The following is a 22,828-nucleotide window of genomic DNA, read 5'->3' on the forward strand; positions in this document are numbered from 1 at the left end:
GCAAATCATTTGTTTCTTCTACTTTTCTGTGGCATTTACAAGGAAACAAACAAGGAACTGGTTTTCATTTTCAGCATCAGCTTGGCTATGATGACCAGTCAGAGTGTAAACAGGTGATCACGTAGCAATATTCTTTTCCTTTCTACTGATATTCAAAACAGCAAGAATGTTTGTGATGATGCCCCTCTAATAGGGAAAGGGATGAAATGCTGGAACCAGAAGGATCTGTGGCAGGAAGAATGGGAAGAGGTGGGAAGATGGACAGGAAAGCAGAGGAATGAAGAAAGTGCAGTGGGAATAACAAAGTAGTCAGAGAACAAAGGTCACAGGAATCAGGGTTAGGCATGGAAAAAGCACGATCAAGAACAGGAAAGTGAATAAAGGATAGGGCAAAACAAAAAGCCAATAGAAACAGGAATTGAGAAAGGATAGAATTCATTACCTGAAGAGGCAAGCTTATGATTACTACACTGAAAGAAAAGGGTATAAAAACACATGAAATACTTCCTGATCCATTTAAATCATATATGAAAATAAACATTTTCTTTTCTTCCCCTGCCCTCCAACTGAACAAGTTATTTTGTTTCACACAGTAATTAACAAGTGCATGTGGCTATTTACCTAACAGTGTGAAGATTGAAATATCACAGTCAAATCTACCAGAGTAGGGAGCTCTAGATCATCATTCCTTTCATAAAAATGAATTCTGAGCTCAGATCAACAGTATGGACCACAGGATATTTTCTTGTCTGGTCAAAGGACCCCCCCCCCCGTCCGCTCCAGAGGTGACCTTTGAGGGAAATTTGATAGTCATGCTATTAAGGAGATGAACTGTGTTTTATCTTAATTGCTTTTCTGTGCGAGTAGCTCTTCTACTTGTTTTGGTTATAGGAGCCACAAAAGAATGGTCTGATCCTCCGAAATCTTAGGAATCTCTTCTGGGGTTTAGAGAATGACAGACATTTCTTAGTAAAAATCGCAGAAGAAAATTTGTTGCAAGTGGTGATTTATTTTCCATATAGACAACAAATGCTGCTTCTACATTAATGCACAGATCAGCACTCAATGAAAAAATACAGCTGATCTGACTTAGACATGGAAATCTGTAATACATCCTGTCAGAGTAGTGTTACCCGAGCAAAGCAAATAGTTATTGCAGCATTTTGAAGACAGGATGATGTAATCTCAACACTACTTTGTGAAGTTGGTTTCATTTTACTAGCTGTTCAATAGCAGAAAGTAACTGTCTCCTTCTGAGATCACTATAACCTTGGTCAGACAAGCAACTGCTCTGTTGACTTTAGAAGAGGATATTATTAGTTACTATTTGTATCAGTGTAGTACCTAGGAGACCTAGTCATGAACCAGAACCCCATTTTGTTAGGTGCTGTACAAAGAGAACAAAATTACAGGAGGACAGACAGACAGACGGGGGTAATATAAGGAAACAGTGAGACAATACTGGTCCACATGATTGTCAGTGGTTTTGGCACACCAGCAGCCTAACTCTTGACAAATTTTTGTAGGCATCACAGAAAAGGAGAGTTTTAAAGGAGGGTTTTGAAGCATGATGAGGTTGCTTTGTGGATATTTACAGGGGGCAGCATGGGAGAAAGCATGAAAGTACTTGTTGCACACTTGTTAAATTTTCAAACATTACCAAACTGACTTGTCTTACTTTATAATGCTGCATCACTTTGCTGGTTAGTTTCCTTATCTTTTTCTTACTCTTTCAAAAATATTAAAAGTTGAAATGAAGAATACACCCTTCTTAGATGTAGATATGGGATAGATATCCCATCTAATATCTATGGGATATTAGAAGCATTATGGTAGCACCTTCTAGCTATAACCAAAATCAGGGCCCTATTATCCTAGGCATTGTAGTAAAAGACAGAACATGCCATAAAGAGCTAACGATCTAAAGTAGACAAGACAGATAGCAATTGGGAGAAAGGCAGTATTCTCCTCATTTTACAGATGGAAAAATGAGGTATAGCCAGATTAAGACCAACTCTACTCTACAAACTTTTTCAGCATAGCTATGTTGGTCAGAGGTATGAAGAGGTATGCTCCCTGATCGATAAAGCCATGCCAGCAAAAGCCCTTAGAGAAGAGGGAGGATAGGGGTGGTACAGAATGAGCTATACCAGCACAAGTGCAGTTTTGCCACAATAAACTGCATTCACACTACAAGCTCTTTGCTGGAATAGTACACAGGTATAGCTATGCAGGCAAAGTGCTGTTACCATAGACCTGGCCGAAGTGATTTGTCCAAAGCCCCACATGAAGCCTGTGACAAAGCCCAAGAATTGACCATAGATACCGCATCCTAACCAGAAGATAATTCTTCTTCTGCTTATATATTTTCCATCCCTGCAGTGCTAGCTTCTTGAATTTCAACAGTAAGTATTGAGTCAAAAGACTATTAAGGAAACAATGTCTTGGTTTTCCTTGTTGGAAATGGCAGATTTCAGTTCTTCAGACACCTTCTTAAGGACCACTCCACCCTGACTCTTCCATTTTCATTTTAAAACAGTAGAAACTGTTTGCTTTTTTTATTTTAAAGCTTTTTTTCACGCAAGCCTTATTCAGAAGAAGGAAGGATGCAGTCTCCCCTCCTCCCCAAGTGAAGCAATTATAAAAGTGATGAAAAAAGTTTCACACTCCACAAATCTGTTCCCTGTGCACATTCAGAGTCTATGTGCTTACTTTGCTGACAACAACAAGTTTTGTCTACTTTTTACTCTATGGGAAAGTGAGCTGGATTCTTTTCTGGCTCATTCAGAGTGGTTAGCCAAGTTCTAATTCAAAGTAGCTTTATTATCGGTGCACAATCCAGAAGTACATAGCTTGATTTTCAGATCCTTGGCTAGGTTTGCAGCACAGGCAGTTAGAAAACACATTTTTATTTATTTATGAATTTATCTAATTTGATACAGAATTAACTGAGAGAAACATAGGGTCCCACATGTATTTTTATAGATCCTCTTTTCAAAATATAACTGTAGTTTAATTTCCTGGCTGATATACAAAAGAATTTTCCTATGGATCTTTTTAGCGATCTAGCTCCTGCTGACCTGTGCTCCTCAACATTTCAGTTAAATAGTCTTAAGTTACACTGGCATTTGGAGTAAGACACTATTTGCGGGAGAAATAGCCTCCGAATTGGGTATGGCTGGAAGTTAAGAATGCTAAGAGCAATAATACAGCCTCCCTTATAGAACATTACCTTAAAGAAAGTTAAACAATACTCCCAGTCACTCATTTATTGGTGGAGGTTCAGAAATTTGCCATGTTGTTGGTCCCAGTTACAATATGACATGGCTAAAATATGGCTTGGTTTTTAGCATGGATGTGAACAAATAGTAATCTTAATGGGTTCTGCTATCTTGCGTTCAAAAGCTTTCTGTACTGTGGAGGACCTTCTGTGAAATAAGTGGTTTGTTGCACGGTTTAAATGATGCTTTCATTCAATTTTCCCTTGTCCTCACTGTTTAAAGAAAAATTAGGGTGGGTAATATCTTGGTATGGGCCCAAGCACCTGGTGCCAACAGAACTTATTTATATGGTACTTATTTATGATATTCATCTGTACGGTATCAAAGTGCCTCAAATACCAATGAAGCACGTTTCCAGCAAAAAACAGCCTCTGAACTCTAGCCATATAATGTAGTATGACTCAAGAGATACAATCTGTAAGAACTCTAATCTGCTGAATTTACTGTTTTTATCTGTGCCAAGTTCTAACAATGGGTCTATCAGACTACACCTCTACCCATTCTGCTAATGGTGCCAGCCTCTGCACCCCAATTGTCTATTTCTTTACAACCACATCAAGGGTTACATGTGAAAAACCCTTCCTCAGCTGCTGACTCTCATTTAACTCTTTCAGAAGTCCCACATCTCCCTTGATGCTTACAAAAAAACAATGAAGTCATCTATTATTTCTCACTAACCTTATGACTGTCCTCTCCCTTTTATGTTGGGTGGAAAGGATGCAAGTTCAGTAGCAGAGAAGCTGTATGTGGGGAGTAGATGGGGTAGGCAGGAGATGTAGTGTGACTAGCTTAAACAAAACAAAAAAAATGCCACAAATGTGTGCCTATTACCATTAATAACTTTTCTTGGAGGCGATATCCCTTTCCTTCGTCTTTCATCTGTCTTTTTAATGTAATTTTTTTTGCAAATGTAATTGGCATATGCAATAAAATGTGATCAAATCATACTATAACACCACATTGAACAGTTGCACAACTGTGTTACACATGTGTAAGTAAACATTGCAGCAATGACATAATCAGTTGACAATTTGTCAGGTTTCAATTATAAGCTAACCTTCTCACCCCCAACTTCTGGGGGAACTGCAAATACAGCCTAAGAAGTCTTTTGAACCAAAAAGGTCTCAGAACAAGAAGGAATTCTGAAATAAAATATAGGGTAAACAATATTTTGTTTGAAGTACAATTCGCTGTGCCCTCTGAAATCTCATCTGTGGATTATAAATCTATTTCTTCTTGCAGACATTTAAAAAGGTATAACCACAGTGATTCTCAGTTGACTAAATATACATCCCTAGTATTATTAAGTGATGTAATTCAGTCTACCTTTGTCCTACTTTTCCAAAATTAAAAGTATGGACAATGACTAGAGGGACTGATTTCTTTATACATGGGGCTGAACTTCCTGCTCAATCAAGTTGTGTATATTATGAATGCACTTCTCATTCACATACCAGATGAACCCCTTCATGCAGATCAGCGCGATTATAGGGTACAGGATCCCAGTAAGGCGCCATCAAGAGGAGCAATAGCATCTGAGAGGGATAACCTACAAGATGATCATGCATGGGGGGGAGGGAGGCCAGAGAATATCCCACATATATGAGTTGTGTACAGACAACATTCAACACTCCCCACCCCGCAATTATTGATTAGTAACTACTCTTGTTGGTGGCTTTATCAGTTTCTGAAGAATTTAATCTTTCATTACAATGAAAACTATTTCTAGCCTTTATGGCTGCAAAGATCACCTGAATCTGACAGATGTAATGCTATCTTCCAGATTCCGCAGCGATAGACTGAAACATCACCAGGTGTGAACTGTGCTCTATTACTTTCAGTAGCATATTGACGAGGCCAAATGAAGAAAATTCAGTTGTCAACATTTAACAGAATTAACGGTTACTTTGGGATTATAAGCAGAATTAGAGGCTAGTGCAACCACTGCCTCCTCCCCCTTCCACAATTTGATCCAGACTTCTATAGGAGTACAACGTTTTCTGCTTTTAGGTAGCTTTTCCTGATGCAGTAACAACTACTTTGATTATTTTATATATAAATGTTTACAGTAATTATTCCGCAATAGGGATTGGTTCATTTGACCTAATGGTAGTGCAATAAAGAACACTGAATAGCTGAACAGTGGCATTTTCAGTTGAGTGATAATGTTGACGGGACTCCCCTTTGGTTTCTGTCCAGTTCCTGGTTTGGACATCTGAAGTGGAACCATTAGGAAAGTGGCAGTGGGATAAAAATCGGGAAGAGTGGACTCACAGATAAGCCCCATTCCCACTTGAAAAAACTGATTAAGTATTTAACTTAAATATCGCCATTTAGGGCTTGTTTTTTAAGTCTCAAGCTTACAAACACTTCCACAGGTGAGCTGAAGTTACAGTACAACTTCAGAGTTAGGAACACCAGAGTTACTAACTGACCAGTTAACCACACACCTCATTCGGAACCGGAAGTATGCAGTCAGGCAGCAGCAGAGATATTAAAAAAAAAGTACAATACTGTGTTAAACGTAAACTACTAAAAAATAAAGAGAAAGCATTATTTTTCTTCTGCATAGTAAAGTTTCAAAGCTGTATTAAGTCAATGTTCAATTGTAAACTTTTGAAAGAACCACCATAACATTTTGTTCAGAATTACAAACAACCTCCATTCCCAAGGGGTTCATAACTGAGGTTCTACTGTACTTTCATAACAAAGCCTAAGGATTTTCAATTCATAACCTTGCTTTTTAACCTTCAAACACATATTTGGAGCAGTAGAGCATACTGTTTTGCTATGACATATCGTTATAGCACTGAAGATGTCATCAGTGAGCCACAGATCTTGGGAAAGCCTTACTGGCAAACTTCTGAGATGTAACAATCTTGATGTAAAAAACTAACAAATTCGATCTTGATGTAAAAAACTAACAAACTTTTTTAAAGGTGACCGACAGAAGAAAAATAATTGGATGTGCGCCCTTTTTTGCTTTGTTATAATGTCTAAAGAAGGCTTTCATTATATTCTTTCTGCTTGTTTTTTACATTAGAAATTCAGGGCATGTCTAACCTGGAAGACAACACAAGAACTAGGAGTGAAAGTTCAGCAGCTGAGAGGTGAAGACTGTTTAAGTGCAATGACTAATCTTTTGGAGAAATAACATTTTTGTTAAAGATTCCTGACCCCTGTTCTGTTCAATTAATGTGTGAGTGTAATATATATGTCCCAAAATCTCTGACACCCACAATCCAGCTGGTAAAACTGGGGAAGAATGAACTGTTCCTCATATTTCTAAAGTAAAAAGACAAGCATAAAGAAAACAATTAAAAAAAATGTTTTTCAGGCCTCCTCTGTAAATCAGAAAAGTTACCCCCAAAAGCGTTTTAAAAAACCTTTACAGATCACCTTTAAACTTTGTTTGTTTACATCTTTAGACTTTACATTAACTAAATTTAAAATAGTGACTTCAAAAAATTCTAACTTTTTTTTTTTACTCCATATCCTCAAGAATAACACCTTCTGAGAACAGTGTTGTATACTCTAAATGCTAGATACTGGTCCAGCAGTGAAAAGGCAGACTTGAGAGCCCATTTCTGCAGCTTGTGCCCAGAACACTAAGGTCTACAAGAATGAACACAAAAATGTAGTTATTAACTTCTTGTACATATTCAGAGTCCACTTACTTTTCACTCCTATTAGCACTGTACAGCCAATTCAGCTACAGAAATGTGAAACTGAAAAGAAACAAGCTCACAAGTATACAGATCAGGGCCGGCTCTGGCTTTTTTGCCGCCCCAGGCAAAAAAGCCTCGGGCCCCGCCCCCCCCCCGCGCCCTGGGAGGAGGGCGGCGAGCCCCGGCGGGGGCTCCGCTCTCCCCCCGGCGGCCGGGGGGAGGGCGGCCGGAGCCCTGGGAGGAGGGCGGCGAGCCCCGGCCAGGGCTCTGCTCTCCCCCCGGCGGCGAGCGCTGGCCGGGGCTCCGCTCTCCCCCCGGCGGCGAGCGCCGGGGGGGGGGAGGGTGGCCAGAGCGCCGGGGGGAGGGTGGCGAGCCCGGCCATGGCCCCACTCTCCCCAGGGGCCGGAGCACCGCGCCGCCCCCCTCCAGGTGCCGCCCCAAGCACAAGCTTGGTGGGCTGGTGCCTGGAGCCGGCCCTGATACAGATATATTAACTAAGCTCTATGAAGATTATTAGTCATGATTCATGTGGCAGAAAGACACAGTTTGACCTACAGATTCCAGGTTGAATTTGCAGGGTCAGCAAGTTTATAAAAAGGCCATCTTTCCTTTCTGAAACAGAAGTCACTAAGGGTACGTCTATACTTACCTCCGGGTTCGGCGGTAAGCAATCGATCTTCTGGGATCGATTTATCGCGTCTTGTCTAGACGTGATAAATCGATCCCGGAAGTGCTCGCCGTCGACACCGGTACTCCTGCTCCGTGAAAGGAGTACGCGGAGTCGACGGGGGAGCCTGCCTGCCGCGTGTGGACCCGCGGTAAGTACCTTGTAGTTCAAAATAAGATACTTCGACTTCAGCTACGTTATTCACGTGGCCAATGCCAGGTGCCCCAGAGGGAATGAACAGAACAGAGAATCATCAAGCAATCCATCCCGTCGCCCATACCCAGCTTCTGGCAAACATAGGCTAGGGACACCATCACTGCCCATCCTGGCTAAAAGCCATTGATGGACCTATCCTCCATGAATTTATCTAGTTCTTTCTTGAACCCTGTTATAGTCTTGGCCTTGACAACAACTTCTGGCAAGGAGTTCCACAGGTTGACTGTGCATTGTGTGAAAAAAATACTTCCTTTTGTTTGTTTTAAATTAATTTAATTTAATTTGGTGACCCCTAGTTCTTGTGTTACCAGAAGGAGTAAATAACACTTCCTTCTTTACTTTCTCCATACCAGTCGTCTTTTTTCCAAGCTGAAAAGTCCCAGTCTTATTAATCTCTCCTCATATGGCAGCCATTCCATACCCATAATCACTTTTGTTGCCCTTTTCTGAACCTTTTCCAATTCCAATATATCTTTTTTGAGACAAGGCAACCACATCTGCACGCAGTAGTCACGATGTGGGTGTACCATGGATTTATATAGAGGCAATATGATATTTTCTGTCTTATTATCTATCCCTTTCTTAATGATTCCCAACATTCTATTTGCTTTTTTGACTGCTGCTGCACACTGAGTGGATGTTTTCAGAGAACTATCCATAATGACTCCAAGATCTCTTTCTTGAGTGGTAACAGCTAATTTAGACCCCATCATTTTATATGTATAGTTGGGATGTTTTCCAGTGTGCATTACCTTGCATTTATCAACATTGAATTTCATCTGCCATTTTGTTGCCCCGTCACCCAGTTCTGAGAGATTCTTTTGTAGCTCTTTGCAGTCTGCCTGGGACTTAACTATCTTGAGTAGTTTTGTAGCATCTGCAAATTTTGCCACCTCACCGTTTACCCCTTTTTCCAGATCACTTATGAATATGTTGAAAAGGACTGGGCCCAGTACAGACCCCTAGGGGACACCACTATTCACCTCTCTCCATTCTGAAAACTGACTATTTATTCCTACCCTGTGTTTCCTATCTTTTAACCAGTTACCAATCCATGAGAGCACCATCCCTCTCATGCCATGACTGCTTACTTTGCTTAAGAGCCTTTGCTGAGGGAACTTGTCAAAGGCTTTCTGAAAATCTAAATACACTATATCCACTGGATCCCCCTTCAAAGAATTCTAGTAGATTAGTGAGGCATAATTTCCCTTTACAAAAACCATGTTGACTATTCCCCAACAAATTATGTCCATCTATGTGTCTGACAATTTTGTTCTTTACTATAGTTTCAACCAGTTAGCCTGATACTGAAGTCAGGTTTACCAGCCTGTAATTGCCAGGGTCACCTCTGGAGCCCTTTTTAAAAATTGGCATCACATTAGCTATCCTCCAGTCATTTGGTACAGAAGCTAATTTAAATGATAGGTTACAGACTACAGTTAGTAGTCCTGCAATTTCATATTTGAATTCCTTCAGAACTCTTGGACGTATACCATCTAGTGCTGGTGTCTTATTACTGTTTAGTTTATCAATCTGTTCGAAAACCTCCTGTAATGACACCTTAATCTGGGACAGTTCCTCAAATTTGTCACCTAAAAAGAATGGCTCAGGTTTGGGAATCTCCCTCGCATCCTCAATCGTGAAGACCAATGCAAAAAATTCATTTAGTTTCTCCGCAATGGCCCTATCGTCCTTGAGTGCTCCTTTATCATCTTGCTCGTCCAGTGGCCCCACTGAAATGTTTATTGTAAGCACACAGGAGTACTTATGATTAAAAACTTTCATTAGATTTATTATTCTCTCATTTTTCAAGAAAATACTTCTATTGTTTTTGGTCAAATTTGACTCCAAGTTTAGTTTTAGTAAAACTATTTTTACAAAACCTGAGTTTTCCTTTAATACTACTAGAGAGAATTTATATAGTCATTTTCCACTGAAGATTTCAACGATCAATTTAAATACACGTTAAAAAGTATTGTTGATATATCAACCAAAAAACAAGGGCAGAAAACATCCTTTTTAATGAAGACCTCATAAAACACTAATACATGTTGGAATAACAAGTTTCTATACACCGACAACTGTAAAAAAACAATAAGGGACCTGATAAAATACATGTTAAATAAGTTACAAATATCTGCCAAAACAGCGATCTACATTGCCAGTTTACTGGATGAGAAATTTTAGAATTATTTTTGGACTGTATGCTATTTGGGGCAGAGATTCTTCCAACTGGGCAGTACAGTTGTCCAATAGCACTTCTCACCCTTCCCTGCATTTTGGTTCCCCCTCCTTTTAAATGTTCTTGCTAGTCTTATGATTTCAAGAATTTACCCCCTTATCTTGAATGCTTATGAAATCCCCTCCTACCTATACCACAACGTTACTCAGAGAAGCCATGGAAAGACAATCTCCCTATGCAGCTGAGACACGCATTGTCTAGGTATCATGAAATACAGCAACACTTGTTGGACTGCATTTCATGGACCTACAGCCCAACAAACATTCTCAGTCCACCAACATCCTTTCAGGCACTATACTACATTTACAGAGGCTTTACACTTTGTACACTTGAATTACTACAGTGATGGGCACTTTACTGAAGGGACGGTCAACTTAAACTTGACAGAAGTGAGATTTTTGACACCTAATATTATTATATCGGAAAGATGTTGGAGGAAAAACATTTTTAAAAATGTGAAGATGTGACCATAAAACCACAAAAATCTGCAAGAGAACAGAGGGACTTTTGCATATGAAAAATAAAGCAGCTTTCAAGTTGACCGCCTCCATTTAAAGCACTGATATGATGATTTCAGTGAACCCTGGACTAAATTGCCAGGGCCACACATAACATGGCAGGAGCTGCACAAGCTTCCCTACACAGCTCTGCCAAAGCACTACCATCTTGACCTAGGGCATCTTGGTTATTCAAGTGATTGGTCTCTATAAAACAGCAACTCATGCCAAAGTGAACATTTTTATAGTGTGGTTCAACAGACCCTAGGATCAAGGATGGAACTAAACTTATTCTCATTTGTGACCCAAATAGCATTTGAACCCAAATTTCCACAAGTAAAAACCTAGGGCAGTAAACCACTGAATTAAACAATAGTCAGATTCATTTTATAAAAAGAATGAACATTTGTTACAAATACTGTATATTCAGTTGCAATAAGACTGTACTTCCCAAGATGTTAGAAGGCACTTAAAATGTCATAAAATAATTAAATAAAAGTTATGGACACACCTTTGTTTTACCCAAATCTTACACAATTTTTGCTGAGTTGATAAACTCAAAAAATCTTATGACATTAGAATAGGCCTGATTTTGACATTGACAATACTGCAAAATAATTAATCATGGTTATTATAGTTACATAAAGTTTATATTTAATTCATCTTTGGGAAGCAGATGCTTAATCTGAATTCCACTAAAATGGCAAAGTGTAATAAGATCTCCCTTTTATTGACAGCTGCAGTCTAAAACATATAAGTTGCATAAGTTTACAAATTAAACCACACCCAACTGAAATCTTTAAGAAGTATTTTGGGGCCATTAAAGTATTTTGGGGTATTAAAAGGCTGGTCTCAGCAAGAACGTGACTCAGTTTAACTGTGTTTAAACTATACTCTAGGTAAGAAACAACCAGCTTGATTTCACGGGGGGGGGGGGGAAGAGGGGAAATCTTTGTATAATATACTGCTTGTAATGGAATTTGCATCAAACTATCAAGTGAATGCCTGTTCAGACATGTTAACTTCAACCAACTCTCACCAATCCCGTGATATCTCCATCCTCCTCTGAGTTTTTCACTGAAACATCTCTACAAACCTTGCCATAGAAAGTTCAGTAAATACTTTGTTTTCCATATATTCACTTTTTAAAAAAGAATAAAAGCACTGAATACCGACCATGAAAAACTAAAATTTACCAGATAACTACTTTCCAGAGGACTAAGCTTATTAGCAAGAGTTAGGCCTTGTCTACATTAGAAAGGGTTTGCCAGTATAGCTATATATATCAGAAGCATCTTATACCAGCAAAAGTGTTCTCCCTCCCCCCCCCAAAAAGTTATACTAAGAAAGGGACTTTTTTTTTCTAGTCTAACTGCATCTACCCTGGGGCTTTTGCCAACACAACTGTGTTGGCTAGGGGTATGATTTTTTCCAGTCCACTAGCTATGCCAGCAAAACTGAGTGTAGACTAGGACTTGGATACAAGGGGGCAGGTGAGAGGAGACCCCATAAAGCGAGAGAGATTCAGGGGCAAAACACTTGTGAGATGCCCAATCCCTACTGCAGGGAAGGATGCTGAAATTTCTACCAAAATGTTTTTCCTTCTTCAAGGGTTCCATCTTTATGGATGCTGACAGAAAGAATCTGATACTAAATATGAAGCTCCTATCCCCCCCTCATCCCAACTGTTGGAAGGGAACAGGAGCTTAAAGAAGGGTCTCTGGTACTTCACATCTCCGCCAACCCCAATTTTCTCACTCCTCTTTCCTCTGAATAATTCTCCAATTCTTGCCTCTGCTGCTGTTCATAACTTTCCCAAGCAGGAGGAGGAATGTGAAACTGACACAGAAAGAACTGTGTGAAACTGACACAATTCTTGATAGTTGCTTCCCCCAGGTTTCAACAGCAGTGAAACTTGTTAGTTTCACATTACAAAGGCTTGGCAAAGTCTGGAGCAGCACAGGAACAAATTTTCTGAAGACCCAAAAAAAATCCTGCACTGGTCCACACTTGGAAGGCCCTCTCTCACAGTCATAAGATATAAAACATTATTTTATAAATGGAAGCTTAAATTCTGAAAACACTGATGACTTAGGCCCCACACATGCCAGGGAAATCTTCCCCCTCATCACTGGTGAATGGCATGTGGAACTTGAAGCCTTACTGCCCTCAATGTCTTTCCTTTTAAGATAGGTATCTGCTTCAAAGAATAACTCCTTTGTATGAAATAATGAGCCCTAAACCGTAATGTTATCACAATAGTGATTCTCAACAAGCAACAGGCTTTCTAACTTCTCAAAGGACACACCAACCCTAAAACTAGTCCCTCATAAGCAAGACAGCAAAGTTGAGGGGCCCTTATTGTTCACCAATATGTATGTCAAAGAAATGCTTATCAAATCAGTTCTTTCAAAACTATTAATTTGCAGCACATCCTAAACACATCTCTGGCTAGTACAGTTCATGTTAGCTGCAGAAAAAAAAAATTCTCAGCCCACATCTCTGACATTTAAAAAACCCAAACCAGCCAAGATTACCAAGTACGTCAATGGGCAATAGTTTTACAAGGGGCCTAATCTCTCCCACCCACTCTTAACATGGGAAATGTTGACAGCACATGTTTCATCTATGTAACCTTTGCTTTGGTTCTCAAAATTGTTTTTAAAGACCTTAATATGTAATTCAAACTTGAAATGTGTTTCAATGGTTCGCCTAGGGAGGCGTGCATGGAGGAGGCGGCTGCTATAAAAATAAGAAATCACTATCTGGGAGTGTTTGTGCAGCGACCCTTGGTGGGGTGGGGTGCTTTATAAATAGATGTGTTTCTTAATGGTGCCCTGCCCCAAGTGCTTTGGCGGCGGCGTGTGTGGGGGGTGTTGATAAGCATTATTAATGGAGCTCGGCGGGCGAGGGGCGCTGCTGGATTGTTACTTGCAGCAGGCCCGGAGCCGCTCTCACCCAGGGGAGCGGAAGGGGGGCTGTCACCCCGCTAGTCCCTACTCCGCAATGCGGGGCTGGACCCTTGGGGACAAGCCCCTGGTCACCTTCAGCCCCTCGCGTGCAGCATCCCAGGCAGGGCCAGACTCGCTCGCAGAGACCGCCTCGGTGCTGGCTGCTGCCCGGGATGGCAGGTCCGGGGGGAGGGGGGGGTCACACTCCCCTCCCGCCTCTCTCCGTAACCCCGCGCGGGCCGCCCCCGCTTGTTTACAGGCCCCGGGGCCCAGGCGGCGGCGGCGCGGCCCTCAGCGCCCTAGCGTACTCCGCCCCGCCGCCTCCCGCTCGGCCCGCCTGGCCCGCCTCCCCACTCGAGCCCCGCACTGCGCAGCAGCACTTACTTACCCCGCGGCGGCGGCGGCCAAAGGCACCGGCTCTCCGGGGAGCGGAGGGAGGGCAGGGCCGCGCTCTGCGCTCCGAGGGGGCCGGCGTAGGGAGGGATCCGCGGCGGGGCTGGGCCGGCGGGCCGGCGGCCTCGCTTCAGTTCATTCACAGGCAGCTGCGGAGAGCGGCTCTCTGGCCAGGGGGAACCAAGAGCTCATCCCCCCTCCTCCCGCCCCCACCCCGCTCGCTCTCGCCCTGCCTCGAGCCCAGCGCCGCCCGCCGCCGACTCGCGCAGCGCCACAGACCCCGCTCCCCTCCCTGAGCGGCACACGCGCGCTCCCGAGCCGCCGCTCTCTCGCTTTCCTTCCACCCCGCTGTGTGCGGCGCGCGCGCTCCCTGCCGTCCCTTGGCCAGCGCGCGCACGCGCGCTCCCTCCCTCCTCTCTCAAGCCTGGGCCCAGGACAGCTGCGAGTACTGCTGGTACAGCCGCCGCCTCCGGCGCAGCGTAAAGAGCCCGGATGTTGGTTGAGCTCGGAGAACTGCAAGGGGGGAGGGGGAGTAGACTGTTGAGCTATTACATCACCTCCCGGCTCCCTACTGCGCATGTGCTGCCCGAGGTTCTGGCGGGGAGGGTGGTGTGTGTGTGTGTGAGAGAGAGAGAGACGCTGAGGGGGGGATGGGCGGTATACCCGCCCCGCTCACTGGGGGTGGGGGGGAGGAGGCAGCAGCACTATCCTGTGTGGGGCACCCAGCCAGGACACAGAACCCCCCACATGCTGTCAGGCGGGAAATGGGGGAGAGATACTGTACAGGGTCCCCCGCGCACACACATACACACACACTGCCCCTAAGGGGATCGGTGACCTATGCTGCTGTGTGGTGTACAGGGGATCTAACCAGCTCAGACTGATGATATGATCAAGAGACTCGCCTGCTCCGAGGCCGTGGCTGGGGACTGAGCGTAACATGCATGGGGAAACCGTTTCTCAGCCCCCAGAGGGGAAAAGAGACTGTACCACACAGCAAAATATACTCCCTGCTCACTACGTACGCCATCCCCACAGGGGAGGTACTCTGTAACGTACACAACAATTATACATGCACCCACACACACGCACACCATTCCCAGTAACAACCCCTGCACACAAGCACGCCTTCCCCCTCCCCCACACCGCTCACAGTAACATCTTCCTGAGATAAAATATACAATCCTCCCCCAACAGGGCTAACAAACTAATGTGGTCTCAGGTGGCCCTACCCCCCCCCCCCCGGCTCATGTGAGAGATGTCAGAATTGCAGGGAGGAGCTTAAAAGGGAGAAATCCAGCTCCAACTAGTGTGGAGAGTAGGTCCTGAATTCATCCAGTTGTACTTTGTCTCTGACTATGAGCCCACAACTGAGGACTTCTACATGAAGATTTGCAGCATTGATGGGACCCCGACCCAGCTAGACTTCCTGGACATGGCAGAGCAAGGGGAGTTTGGGGATCTGCAGGAGCATTACATATGCCTAGGGAAGGGTTCCTGCTCATTTATGCCATCAGTGACCACAGCAGCTTCAATGAGATCAGCAAGTTCCACACCCAAACCCTGCAGATCAAAGACCAGGATTAGTTTCCCATGATCCTTGTGGGCAACGAGGCCAACCTGGACCTACAGCAGCAGGTGCCCAAAGAGGAGGCATTGGACTTTGACCAGGAGAATTGCATCCCCCTACACGGAGGGTACTGCCTCAACATGGATGAGTCCTTCCACAAGGTCCTCAGAGCCCTCCGGAGGTTCCAGGAGCTCTAGAACCCCCCTGTCCACACAGTGCACCCCTCCAAATAGAGTCTGAGAGCTGCCCCTGCTGCATCCTGTATGGAGGGGGGTCCTCCTCCCCCACGACCTCTTCACCCCAACACTGTGGAGGAACAGGGAAGCCCATCCTGGATTCTCCTGGTGGCTGGGGGGCCAATGGGAGAGGGGTGAAATATTCTATAGCTGTGTGTATATATCTACAAATAGCTATATTATGGGGAGGCAGATGATGGGAGCCCAGGTAATATTTTGGGATGAATCAAGGTAAGGATTCCTCAGACAATTGATGCACAGCAACCCTGGAGGGAAGATGAATCAACTGAACCAACTTGTATTGGAACTGCACTTTACCTTAGCTAGGGAACCTAGTTAGGCCCACAGCTTTACAGAAGTATTCTGAGGGAAGAGAGGGAGGCATTCTGGAAGGGGTGGACTATCTGGGCTCAGCCAGAGGGATTGGATTGGTGTGTTGAAACACTTAGTCACTGCAGAGCAGAGGCCTAAAGGAGTGCTGGGACCCGGTTTAGGACCTATGGGGTGCCCTAGTGTGTAGAAACATCAGTGACAAAATGGTGCAGACTGCAGGCATGACGTTCCCACACCTGGAGAAGTGGGAAGACTGATTGACCCGGACTGTTGAACAACCTAGGCCTAAGGGTATGGTTTGGTAAGACGATGGCTACATGGACCTAGAGCATTTTCTGTAGTGGATGACTGAGAACCCAGCCCCACGTGATGGCAATGGTTAAAGCCCGAGACTCAGACTGGAGTTGAGGTGTCCAAACTCATCTTGGTGAAGCATTTTGCCCACATACTCCTGGCTGGGGATAGAGACTGGGTACTCAGACACTGTCCCGAGACACTAGCCAGTGTAGTCTGGCTTATGAAAAACTATCTGGCTGCTGAAGTGGCTTTGGATGTGTCATGCCAGAGACCACCTGAAGCCAATGGGGTCCCTCTATTCAAAGGAGAACCTAGTTGGGGCAATTTGCAGACTGATGGTCCAGTGTTGGGCACAGAAGTGCCAATCCCTAGGGGACTCAGCAGGGCGCAGGGCCCTGGATTGGTTCCCTGTGGAAAACCCCAGCCCAGACAAAGGCTTCTAGGACTACGCCATCTCTTCTTCAGGAAAACCAGGGGGCGGGAGCAGACAAGTCACAAAGGAAGGGGTCACCTTGAATATTAGGCACAAGGCTGGAGCCCAGCATGCCAGCTGGGGGAGTTTGCTTCTTGTGTGGGTGCACAGGACACTTGTCTCGCTCTTGGCCACATGTGGAGTGTGATTATGGACAGATGTGGATGGTGGAAAGTCAAGCCCATAAGCAGATCCTGGCTAAACTAACTATCCCTATTTGGATAAATGGGACAGAGATGACAGGCCTGGTGGATTCTGGGCGTGATCAACCCCTGATTTGGGACTTAGTTTCCCTCAGGGCTATGAGGTTTGGGACCATCTTTCTACAATGTATTCTTTGGAACTTGAAACCTTATCCCAATGCTCACATGCAATTGACAGCAAACATGAAGTCCCTTGTAGTGGAGCTGCCCCCAAATGCTAGCCTACGCCATTATCTTGGGATGGGATTAGGAGCATTTCTCAGAGGTACTGGGAGAATTTAAGCCCCCAGAGGGGTAAACTGAGGAGACTCTGGGAAATGGAGCCTGGATATTGGCAGGTATAGGTGAGGAGCTGGACCCTGAAGAGTGGGGGTCCAGCCCAGCAGAATCTCCCACAGAGGTTCTCCCTAATAATGAAACAATATTGGATCCCCCTATTGGACCCTGAAAGGGGAGGGCATCATAACTAGAGGGACTGACTTCATGAGGGATCAGAGGGAGGACAAAACCCTGAGCTGAGCCTGTGACCAGCTCTCAGTGGTCAACGGTGAGGTAATAGGCCCACATCAAGCAGAGCAGTACGCTCAGTTTGAGCTCCAGGCAGAGTAACTGTACCATCTGGAGAAAGACTGGCGGATGGTTGAAACTTGATTGCAACTCCTTGTTCCCTGGCTTCATCAGCGTGAGGTTATCTGACTGGCTCATGCTTTCCCTTCTGTGGCCATGAGAATACCCTGGCCAGGATTCTGGACCACTTCTATTGGATCAGGATTTACCAAGAGGGCAAAGACTTCTGCAGCCCCTGTCCTGATTGCCAACTCATAGGACCTTAAGGGGTGGGCAAAGCCCATCTAGCTCCACTCCCTGTAGTAAGTGTCCAATTTGAAATAATAGGGATGGATCTAGTTGGACCCTTAGAAAAGAGTACATATTAGTGATAGTGATTATGCCTCCAACTATCTGGAGGCAATCCTGCTACACTCCCCACATGCAAAGATTATTGCAACAGAACTGCTAAAGATCTTTTCCAGAGTTGGGGTACCTAAGACGATCACCACCATTCAAGGCACCAACTTCATATCTCATCTGTTGAAGGAGGTGTGTGATCTGTTAAAAATAAAAATCCTGTGTATGTATGTCGATCATCTGCAAACTGAAGATCTGGTTGAATGGTTTTATCAGACCCTAAAAAGGATGTTGAAAAAGTTTATTGCTGTGGACCCCTGCCATTGGGATCAGCTGATCCCTCCCCTTTTATTGTCTATTTGAGAGGTTTCCCAGTCATCTACTGGATTTTCCCTATTCAGACAACCCCAGGGTCTTCTTCATCTGATCCGTGAGATGTGTGAGGAACAAACTCCTAGAACAGAGAATGTTGTACAGTCTACATTAACGCTCCAGGAGAGGCTCAAGACCCTAGGGACATTCACCAAAAAAACCCTCCTTCGTGCTCAGCAGTCTCTGGGAGCACTTTCCTCCAACTCTAGCTGACATCCTTATGGAGCCAGTGGGAACCCGCCAATACTTCCTCTACAAATACTCATTCCCAGTCTCCACCAATACTCCCATCATCCCCTCACACTAGTCTAAAATGACAATCCCACTGTGGATCACCAGCTGCAAGCAGCAGTTTGTCAATCCTCCTGTAGAACATCAAACTGGTACCGGTCAGGGCCGCCCGAGGGGGCGGGGGGGGCAAGTGGGGCAATTTGCCCCAGGCCCCACAGGGGCCCCCACGAGAGTTTTTTGGGGCCCCTGGAGCGGGGTCCTTCACTCGCTCCGGGGGCCCCGGAAAACTCTCACGGGGCCCAGGCCCCCGGAGCTTCTTCCGCTCCGGGTCTTCGGTGGCAGTTCGGCAGCGGGGGGTCCTTCCGCTCCGGGACCCGCCGCCGAAGTGCCAGGTCTTCGGCGGCACTTCGGCGGCGGGAGCCCCCTGCTGCCGAAGACCCCAGGCCCCCTGAATCCTCTGGGCGGCCCTGGTACCGGTAGCTAGGAAACTACAGCTGGACTGGCGTTGCATTGTCAGGGCTGAAGCCAGGGGGTATTAACTTAGCAGGGGTGTGCAGGGGAATTTTCAAGGAGGCTGTCATGGGAATGGGGCATGGCCAGAGGGTTACTGGGGAGTGGTATGGGGGCAGCATGTGTAGTTTTCTCTGAGTCCCCAACTAGAGCACAGGCTGGGGACTTTCAGGGCTGGAGTGGGTCTAGAGGGGGAGCATTTCTCGAGGGAGAATAAGAGGGATAATGGGGCTGGGACTATGGCTGGAGGGTTGGAGGGGCAGAGATACTGTGGAGGGCTGAGAAGCATAGGGTGGGGACTCAGCTGGAGGACTAAGGAGGTTCACTGGTTGAGGCAGCTGTCATCTTTGAGAGCAGTCAGAGATGGTGCTCATGACAGCCACACACATCTTAAATCAGATTAAGGCTGCCCTAATGTGAAAGCTGGAAAAGCCTTAAATTGAATGCAGATGACTAATGTGGACACACTCAATTCGTGAGGCTTCGGACTGTGAATACCATCACCTGAAACCCCACTGAGTGACTGCTCTAATGTAAATAAGGCCTATCATAAAACACAGAGCAAAATCATTCTGCCCTTTTCAATTCCCAGAGATGGGTAGAGCTATTGTAACACATACAGCAAAATCTCATCCCCATAAAGCTTTTTTGCACTAGAAAAGTTTATTGTGTTTAAATGCAATTGCAAAGAATTGAGTTAGCTGGCATTGCTGACCATGACTGACCAGTGCGTGTAGACCAGATCAAATTGTGTTCAGCATTGCATCAGCTAATCGTTACTACTAACATGATACTGAACACAATTTGCCCTCATTTACATAGACCAGTAAGTCATGTCAATGAGCAATGTGTCAGCTAACTCAGCTCTTCACAATCATGTTCATATATAATAAAATTGTCTTGTGAAGCCAAACCAATAGAGGAGCTATAGCACACATTCCTCTGAAAATCTATTCTGAGGCAAAGTCTCCACCGTACCCCACAACGAATGAGACTTTGACAGGTCAGCACCTAACTCACCATGTCCCCATCTATGAGACATGAGGTCCCCTGCAGTACCCAGACAATTTATTAACATTTTTGAATCAGCTCAAGCCTTAGAAAGTGTATTTAATTTTTTTAAGCTTGTTGAATAAAAGGAATGATCCTCTATGCCCACGTTTTCAAAAGGGAGAGCTTATGCATATCTTTAGAAACGTTGGCCCTAAAACTACACACACATTTCTCCAAACAAAGGTTCCAAATCAACACACAGATAATTCTTCAGCCTCCATTCCTCTCATGAACACACACAATACTTTGCTGAATCTGTTTTAATTCCTTGAATTATGTATCATCATAATGAATGTTTAGATTTGAATTAGTATTATTTACTGATTTTGGATGTATTTATTTTAAATGCGACGGCAAATGTTAAGAAGCTGAATAAAAGTCTGGTGTAGCTTTTTCAGTGCTGCCCTAGATTTAAGCTGCAGGAATGCATGGGTACAGAGTTTTGCTGTTGTCATTTTCTATTTATATGTTTTTATCAGCAAATGGGATTGAGTCAAATAACCAAAATACATTCTTAAAGGGTAACTTTGAGTTTGTCAGATCTAATTTATTGGCATTGGCAACAGTTAACCAGAAACTCAAGGACCACATCTAATTTGAATAAAATGGAGCTATGTAGGTACACTCTTCTTTACTACATATTTGTAGCCTGAAGAGACTACAACTCCCAGCGCACAATTCTCTATGTAGGCCCAGAGCAAGATAAGGTATTGACTGTGGGGACCTATAGTCTTTGGAGGCAGAACCTCCACATTAATGAGGACAGCCCAGGCTTCATTGTAAAACTTCTGCTGTACTGTGTGTCATATGACAAAAGTGATTTCAGAAAGAGTCCTGTTCCTTGGCACTGAACAAGGAAAAAGGAAAACATCCCTGAAGCTACTATATCTGTCTGTCTCTGCTTCATTGTAGAATTTCTGCTTAGAGCCTTTTCTAATCCTACTCCTTCCCAGCTTCCTGCTAAAGTTTTAAAGGAAGTGTCATCTATAAATGATATTTAACAAGAATATTTAATAAATTAAAGATCAAGACAATTTGTCAGCTTTACCATCATTCCACAATGAATTATCTATTAGCAATGAGGTGGGTTTTGTCCAGTTGATTCACTTGGACTGTAAGATTGCAAAGGTGGAAAAACATGTTCATTAGTTTTACAATTTTTCTCAACAAGACTATCTCCCTTCACTAAGAGTGTGTTTGAATACCATTGATACTAGGATCATGTAGCAATTCAGCTGGGTTTTGGAACCAGCAGAAGATTCCACTTCTTTCCTTTGTAATGACTACTTTGATCAGTGTTAATCTGTGTGTGTTGGTGGTTTCCAGTATTTTTTCTCATCCAGTCTTAGTGAGACTTGGTGTCCTGGTGAAAGTATGGGTAAATTTTGGGCTGCATTCCAATTGTTAAAGAAGAAAGCCTGAGATCTCTTCAATTTGGCTTCATGTTATTTAAGGAGGGCCAAATTTACCTATAACGTTGGCATCATTCTGATATGTTGATCTAAAAGTAGCTAAGTTCGATTTATTTCAGTGACTACAGGACAGCAAATCAAATAAACAGTCTTTTTGTTGTAGATTTCTCTTAGTAATCTGTACTGGTATCTCCTCCAATCTGCCAGTAGTGGATGATGGGAACTGGAAGTAATATGCTTGAAATTACACCATATCCCAAAAGCTTAAAATTAAAAGATGACAAACTCTGGCCTATAGTCAGTGACTATTCGTTCTGGATGCCAGAATGAGACAAGATGTATTTTAACTTCCCTGTGAGCTGTTGGTTTTAGTGAGAAACAGAATATATATTTTTATAAGAAAAATAGTTAATGGCTAGTAATTAAGTATGTTACTTTCTTTGGACAGACGTAGTGCTCTTCTTTTCCAAGGCCTACTGGGTAATGCTTTGGGCATGAGAGGTTTTTAGAATCTGTCTTTCTGGTCATTGTGCCACACTGCAATTTGGACTCTTGACACTTGGTGAGGCCACAATATCCCTTATGTATCCTTTTCAACGTCATCTTTGTGGGACTACAGTATAATTTATCTATGGCAATCAGTCCTCCAGTTTTGGAGAGTTCCCCTGTCATTGCATGGAAGTCACAGACTGGATGTGAGACTTACTGCTAAGTAATTGTGTTATGTTATAAATTGAGATGCATTTTGCAGTTGTGTACTATTACTGGTGATCATTCCAGTTCTGATTTTCAGGATGAGGCTGGAACGGAAGGCCACTAAAAATGGCACCCATGCATGCTTCTAGATCATCTCAAGCTTCTAGAAAACATGAATGATTAACAGGGTTCTTGGTAAGATGTCAACCATCACTAGAAAATGCCCAGGTGCGTACTCTGCTGTATGTATAAATCTCATCAAACACATGAGCAATCACTTGGCACTTCAGGGACATCATGTCTAAAACTTTTTACTAATGATACCCAGGGCTTGTGGTCTCATGATCTTGACATTGCTAAGACCCTGCAAATATCTTGAGAAGCACTCATGCCCATAAGATTGCAAAATATTCTCTATAGGGGAATACCTAGTCTTGGAATCTAAAAGCCATCTGGAACAAAATGCTACATGCTTCCAATCATCTCAGTGTAAATTCAGTAACACCCGGGCAAGCTTATATCTGCAGGCATCCGCTGAAACAGCTGTACACTTGGAAACTTCATAAAATGCCAGTAGTGAAGAAGTAGTCAATGGATGGTTTAGATTGCATGCCTGTGCTTT

General features: G+C 43.9%; 1 protein-coding gene and 1 pseudogene across 1 annotated transcript in view; one reads left to right on the plus strand and one right to left on the minus strand.

Annotated features, from left to right (window-relative positions):
- The window catches only part of PPM1A (protein phosphatase, Mg2+/Mn2+ dependent 1A), a 47,128-nt gene extending 33,034 nt beyond the window's left edge, over nucleotides 1-14,094 (minus strand). Inside the window, exon 1 of the mRNA XM_024219860.3 lies at nucleotides 13,911-14,094. The gene's annotated coding sequence lies outside the window, so the exon portion shown is untranslated. The remainder of the gene's footprint in view (nucleotides 1-13,910) is intronic.
- LOC112120720 lies at nucleotides 13,578-21,743 on the plus strand (annotated as a pseudogene).
- The last annotated feature ends 1,085 nt before the right edge of the window (nucleotides 21,744-22,828 follow it).

This window comes from Terrapene carolina, unplaced genomic scaffold (assembly GCF_002925995.2).
Source record: "Terrapene carolina triunguis isolate 2854851 unplaced genomic scaffold, T_m_triunguis-2.0 Scaffold189, whole genome shotgun sequence".
In the NCBI taxonomy this organism is placed as follows: Eukaryota; Metazoa; Chordata; order Testudines; family Emydidae; genus Terrapene; species Terrapene triunguis.